Genomic DNA, 7304 nt, shown 5'->3' on the forward strand with positions numbered 1-7304 from the left:
TTCTCCAGCGAGGTCATCAAGTCCGGCCGGCAATCCTCGGAAAACGTGCAGCTACAGGAACCCTAGATCCAGATCTAGATTCGAAATCGGGTTGACTTTCTTGTCCCTAACCCTAATTATTTTGCATACTTTGACCTGCTATATCTCCTCATCTGTAGATCTGTTTTGGGCGTGTAGCACATCAAACTGTTCGTCTCAGAGAGCGCATCATTTCATCTCATTGCATCATTTTCATTTGAGCTCATCTTGATGCCCGAAATGCTTTTGGAAGAGTGCTATTTGAGTTAATTGTCAGATCTGCTGCACCAAATAGCTATTTGTCATTTTTGCCATGATTAATGTGTGCATGATATGCCCCTAAGCTCTACATGTGGTATCCATGTATTTTTTTGATGAGTGTGGTGACTAGCACAAGCTTGCAAACTGGTGCATTCGTTAATGCTGATTTCAGGGACTTAGCAATTCCACTAAGTCCTTGATCTGTTTTTATCAATATGCCATATGTTCATGTTGTTTCCTAGTGATCCATGCCTATTTTGAGGATGATCAGTAAGGATGTTTTGTTAATCTTGTAGTGCTCTATCCATCCATGTATTTGTTTACAATTATGGAGCACCCTAGCTTGAGTCAATCGAGCTCTACTTTTGCTATTTCGTGAATCTGGGCAGATTGTCTACTTGTTAGCGATTTTGCCGAGGATATTGTAGTTGGTCCGTGCATGCTATGTTGTTGTTCTTGCCATGTCTAGCTTGTATAATGTGTATTCTTAATGGATGTATCCTTAGTTTGTCATGCCTTACTCTGTAGTGAGTGCATCGAGCTCGTAAACATGCCCACTTGATATTAGTTTTGCATGCCCCAGTTTTACACAAAGTCTGTGATCTGATTATGTTTTTGTCATGTTCACATGCTTGCAATTGTATTTTCTGATACCTTTTGCCTCAAGGTCACTAAGGGACTTTTGTTAAGCTCTTTGAGTATCTCCATGCCATGCCTTACTTTTCCATGTTAAGTTCCTATAGCATATAGTTTGCTTGCTCCAAAGTGTGTTACCTGATCTGAAATTCCAGACAAGTGTTAATTTCACAATGTCTGAAACATGTTTACCAATTGCACTTTTGCCATGCTTGTTTGAACCTGTTAATGGATGAATTGGCCGTAGCTCAGTGTTCTTCTTTTGTCAAGCATCATGAATGGATCCCTGCCATGTATTTTGTTGCCATGTTTGGGTGCTGTAGCATGTTTAACTTGTTGCATTTAGATGGCTACTTGCTGTTTATCGCAGACCTTGTCATATTTGATTTGCTTGCCATTTCCAAACCGTGCATCCGATTCTGGCGTTCTTTATATCGATTTCAACCGAAATCACCTCAGCTTTCCAGTGGCACTCTTGTATTTCCAAGTTGAGGCCAGGTTCTTTCATACCTTGTCAAATCTTGCATATGCATCACATACCGCATCCCGCATAGCATACCATGCTTGCATCATGTTGTTTGAGCTTTGCACGTGGTTGATTGTGTTCCTTTTGCTTGTTTGTCTTGTTTGTGTAGAGCCGGGAGATGAGTTCGCTAACGAGGATCCCGTTGAGTTTGCTTTCGAGGATCCAGTCAACAGTGACAACTTTGCAGGCAAGATGATCATACCCTCGAAATCACTTCTATCTTTGCTTTGCTAGATGCTCGCTCTTTTGCTATGCCTATGCTACGATGCCTACCACTTGTTTATCATGCCTCCCAAATTTCCATGTCAAATCTCTAACCCACCATGTCCTAGCAAACCATTGATTGGCTATGTTACCGCTTTGCTCAGCCCTTCTTATAGCGTTGCTAGTTGCAGGTGAAGATTGGAGACCGTTCCTTGTTGGAACATTACTTTCTTGTTGGGATATCATTATATTACCTTGTTATCTTAATGCATACTTGGTAAAGGGTGGAAGGCTCGTCCTTTTGCCTAGTGTTTTGTTCCACTCTTGCCGCCCTAGTTTCCGTCATATCGGTGTTATGTTCCCGGATTTTGCATTCCTTACGCGGTTGGGTGATAATGGGAACCCCTTGACAGTTCGCCTTGAATAAAACTCCTCCAGCAATGCCCAACCTTGGTTTTACCATTTGCCACCTAGGCTCTTTTTCCCTTGGGTTTCCGAAACCCAAGGGTCATCTTATTTAAACCCCCCCCCCCTCGGGCGAGTGCTCCTCTGAGTGTTGGTCCAACCTAGAGCCCCTTGCAGCGCCACCTCGGGGAAACTCGAGGGCTAGTTTTAGTTGTATGGATTGCTTATCTGAGTGTGCCTTAAGAACGAGATATGTGCAGCTCCTATCGGGATTTGTCGGCACATTCGGGCGGTGTTGCTGGTTTTGTTTTAACTTGTCAAAGTGTCTTGTAGAACCGGGATACTGAGTCTGGTCGGAATGTCTCGGGAGAAGGTTTATCCTTCGTTGACCGTGAGAGCTTGTCATGGGCTAACTTGGGACTCCCCTGCAGGGATTTGAACTTTCGAAAGTTGTGCCCGCGGTTATGGGCAGATGGGAATATGTTAATGTCCGGTTGTAGATAACTTGAACCTAAACTTAATTAAAATGAATCAACTGTGTGTGTTACCATGATGGTCTCTTCTCGGCGGAGTCTGGGAGAACACGGTGTTGGAGTAATGTTTGACACAGGTTGTTCTCTAGTTATTCGTTCGTGCTTTGCCTTCTCTTCTCGCTCTTCTTTGCGAACAGGTTAGCCACCACATATGCTAGTCGCTTGCTGCAGCTCCACATATTACCTTGCCTTGCCTATAAGCTTAAATAGTCTTGATCGCGAGGGTGCGAGATTATTAAGTCCCTGTGGCTCACAGATTACTTCCAAACCAGATGCAGGGCCAGACGACTCCGTTCCAGATGATGCGCTTGAGCTCAAGTGGGAGTTCGACGAGGACTCACGCCGTTACTATGTGTCTTTCCCTGATGATCAGTAGTGGTGCCTAGTTGGGGCGATCGGGACCGTGTCGCATGTTGGGTTGGTCTTTTATTTTGGCACCATAGTCGGGCCATGAGTGATTGGTTGATGTAATGGTATTTATGTACTTTGTTTGATGTGGCGAGTGTAAGCCAACTATGTACCTTCCCTTTTATTATCTATTTACATGGGATGTTGTGAAGATTTCCTTACTTGCGACATTGATTTCAATGCGGTTATGCCTCTAAGTTGTGCTTCGACACGTGGGAGATATAGCCGCATCGAGGGCGTTACAAGATGTGCTGGCATCCGGGGGCCGGAAGGTCCGTGCAGGCCGGAGGTTCCCGGCGCCGGAAGGTCCGACACGGGGTCCGGGCTAACCCGAGAGTTGGCACGCCTAGGCTGGTCGAAGTCATCGGCGGCCGGAAGCTTCGGGTCGGCCGGAAGGTCCGGGGGCTGGAAGTTCCGGGCTCTGGCCGGAAGTTCCGTGCTGTCCAGAGTGTTGACGCCTGTCTCTTCTTCTACAGTCCTCGGCTCCGAGTCTTGAGCGTTGTACCTGATGACACATAGTCTCTCGGACTTAGGTAGTAGCCATGTATCACTTGAAGAGGGGGAAAACTCAAGTAGGAGTGATGTCACCTCGGATTGAATAGCACGTGCCCTAGCCGTTGTCATTGATCCACTTGAATCTTGGATAGTTGAGGTGGCGTCCATGGGGATGGTCGTGGGATTCTCTGCATCATCTCCCCTCCCTTGGGGAAGATCCGTCCTCGGATCGAGTTCTTCATCACCATGGAAGGGAGAGAGGTCTTTGATGTTGAAGATGTCGCTCACGTTGTATTTGTCGCGCGGGAGGTCGATCTTGTAGGTGTTTTCGTTCTATCGTGCGAGCACCATGAAGGGTCCATCTGCTCGAGGTGGAAGCTTAGACCCGCGTTCTTGTGTAAAGCGCTCCTTGTGAAGTTGTAGCCACACGAGATCACCAATGTTGAAGACCATAGGTTGCTTGTTGATGTTGAGCTTGGTCGCAAGGCGTTGTACTTGGTGCTCGATGGTGTTTCTTGTATCTTCATGCACCTTCTTGAGATGGGTCGCTCGTGCATTTGCGTCCAAATTGATTCGCTCTTGGAGTGGTAGAGGTAGAATATCCAATGGTGACAAAGGGTTGAATCCGTAGACGACCTCGAAAGGGGACTTGCCGGTTGTTGAGTGTCTTGCTCGGTTGTAGGCGAACTCGGCGATGGGTAGACACTCCTCCCACTCCTTGATGTTCTTCTTGATGAGTACTCGAAGTAGAGCGGAGAGTGTGCGGTTTGTCACCTCCGTTTGGCCGTCGGTTTGAGGATGGTACGCTGTGGAAAAGAGTAGCTTGATTCCGAGCTTGGCGCATAGGGTCTTCCTAAAGTAGCTAAGGAACTTGACGTCGCGGTCTGAGACAATTGTCTTTGGCACACCATGGAGACGCAATATTTCTCTACAAATGAGATTAGCAACATGTGAAGCATCGTCTATCTTGTGACAAGGAATAAAATCTGCCATTTTGGAGAAACGGTCCACAACGAGAAATATGGAATCTTTCCCATTGCGAGTCCTAGGCAAACCAAGTACAAAGTCCATGCTAATGTCTTCCCAAGGCTGGTATGGAATTGGTAAAGGCATATAGAGACCATGAGATTGAACTTTGGACTTAGCTTTGTGACATGTAGAACACCGGTTGGTGTAACAATTGACATCCCAAAACATCTTAGGCCAAAAGTAGCTTTTCGAGAGCGTGGCGAACGTCTTGTCGCGTCCGAAGTGTCCCATTAAGCCTCCTCCATGAGATTCCTGCAAAAGCAACAAACGAAGCGAGGACTCGGGAATGCAAAGTTTGTTAGCTCTCATAAGGTAGCCATCTTTGATGTAATAGCATTCCCAAGATGTATTTGACAAACACTTGGCATAAGGAATGGCAAAAGTTGCATCATGCTCATATAAGTCTTTGATATGCTCGAAGCCAATGACATATAACTCAAGTTGCGTGACAAGCATGCAGATGCGGGAAAGAGCATCCCCTACTATGTTTTCTTTACCCTTGATGTACTTGATGACATAGGGAAAAGACTCAATAAATTCACTCCATTTAGCATGACGCTTGTTCAACTTAGTTTGTCCCTTAAGATACTTGAGAGTCTCATGATCGGTATGAAAGATAAACTCATGGGGACGAAGGTAGTGTTCCCATTCATGCAAAACACGGACTAAAGCATATAGCTCTTGTCATAGATGGGATAATTGAGTTGCGCTCCAGAAAGTTTCTCACTTAAGTAAGCTATGGGGCGCTTCTCTTGCGTTAACACACCTCCTATGACACTACCACTAGCATCGCAATGAATTTCAAAAGGCTTGTCGAAGTTGGGTAAAGGAAGCACGGGAGCATGAGTAAGAAAATTCTTAAGCTCATTGAATGCGGTATCTTGGGATGGTCCCCAAACAAAAGGCGCATTCTTCTTTCTCAAAGCATGCAAAGGTGAAGCAATGGTGCTAAAATCCTTTACAAAGCGACGATAGAAACCCGCAAGGCCAAGAAAACTACGCACTTGATGCAAGTTGGTTGGTTGCGGCCAAGTCTTAATAGCATTAATCTTGGACTCAACAACATGAACACCCTTAGAAGAAACAACAAAACCCAATAAAACGAGCTTATCAACACCAAAAAGGCATTTCTCCATATTAGCATAGAGGCGCTCTTTTCTAAGAGTTTGCAAAATGGTGTGGACATGGGTGACATGCTCTTTAATAGACTTGCTAAACACAAGTATCATCAAACTAAACCACAACAAATATACCAATGTAAGGGCGAAAGACATGATTCATAAGGCGCATAAAAGTGCTTGGTGCTTCCGAAAGACCCATAGGCATGACTAACCACTCATACAAACCAAACTTGGTTTTGAAGGCGGTTTTCCATTCATCACCCTCTTGTATGCGGATTTGTTAGTAACCACTTTTAAGATCAATTTTAGAAAATATAGTGGCACCGCTAAGCTCATCAAGCATATCATCTAGGCGTGGAATGGGATACCTATAGCGAACGGTGATAGCATTGATAGGTCTACAATCAGAGCACATGCGAAAACTACCATCACGTTTTGGCACAAGAATGACCGGAACGGCACAAGGGCTCAAACTTTCACGCACATGTCCATGGTCTATGAGATACTTTACTTGCCTTTGTATTTCTTTTGTTTCGTCGGGGTTGACACGGTAGGGAGCTTTGTTTGGAAGTGGCGCTCCGGGGATGAGGTCGATGCGGTGCTCAATGCCTTGAAGTGGAGGTAGTCCCAGAGGTAGCTCATCGGGGAAAACATCTTGAAATTCCTGCAAAAGAGAAGACAACACTAGAGGAAGAGTGTGAGAGGTGTTAGTTTGTGGTGCATTGTCCTTGAACACGAGGACGTAGTGTAGGACACTAGATGGGTTCTCACACACTTCTCTCATCTCACGTTTGGTGGCAAATAGAACTAGGTTCTTGTTTTCGCTCATCGTGGAGGCACTCGATTTTGGCTTGTGGCGCTCACTCTCGTTTTGGTGGCTCGCTCTCTCACTATGATCTCCACAATGGGTGGTATGCTTGTCAACGATCACTTGACTTGGCGACATTGGACGGAGGATGTACTCCTTTCCCTTCATCTTGAAGATGTAGTGGTTCATTCGGCCTTTGTGGACGACTCCTCTATCGAATTGCCATGGTCGTCCAAGGAGAAGATGACAAACGGTCATTGGAACGACGTCGCACTCCAAGGTGTCTTCGTAGGCGCCGATCTTGAAGGAGACTTGTACTCGGTGCTCGACTTGGATAGTTCCGGAATCACTAAGCCATTGCACTCTGTATGGATGTGGATGCTTCGTCTTGGGTAATTGGAGCTTGGAGAAAAGTTCTTCACTTGCGAGATTGTGACAACTCCCTCCATCGATGGTGACCTTGACGGATCGTCCATTGATGTCGGCCTTGGTGTGGAATATGTGGCATCATTGGTCTTCTTCTTGGTAATGTTGGAGAGTCAAGACTTTGGAGACAACAAGTGCGGGACTTGAGTCTTCATCACAAAAGACTTGTTCTTCTTCATTATTCACTTGGCGGTGCATGGCGACTTGCTCGAGGGCTTCCATTTTGCCGTCGCTCAAGGAGTCATAAGTGCCATTGTTGTTGAAGACCATGGTTCGCTTGTTGGTGCACTCGTAGGACTTGTGGCCTCGGCCTCCGCAAGTGAAACACTTGAAGGAACTCATCTTGATGGTCTCATCGGTTGGGGTTGATGATGATGAAGCTCTCGGCTTGAAGTTGCTCGTAGGACGATGGTTTGTAGTGGACGAAGCTTTCT

The sequence above is a fragment of the Triticum dicoccoides genome, chromosome 4A (genome assembly GCF_002162155.2).
Source record: "Triticum dicoccoides isolate Atlit2015 ecotype Zavitan chromosome 4A, WEW_v2.0, whole genome shotgun sequence".
In the NCBI taxonomy this organism is placed as follows: Eukaryota; Viridiplantae; Streptophyta; class Magnoliopsida; order Poales; family Poaceae; genus Triticum; species Triticum dicoccoides.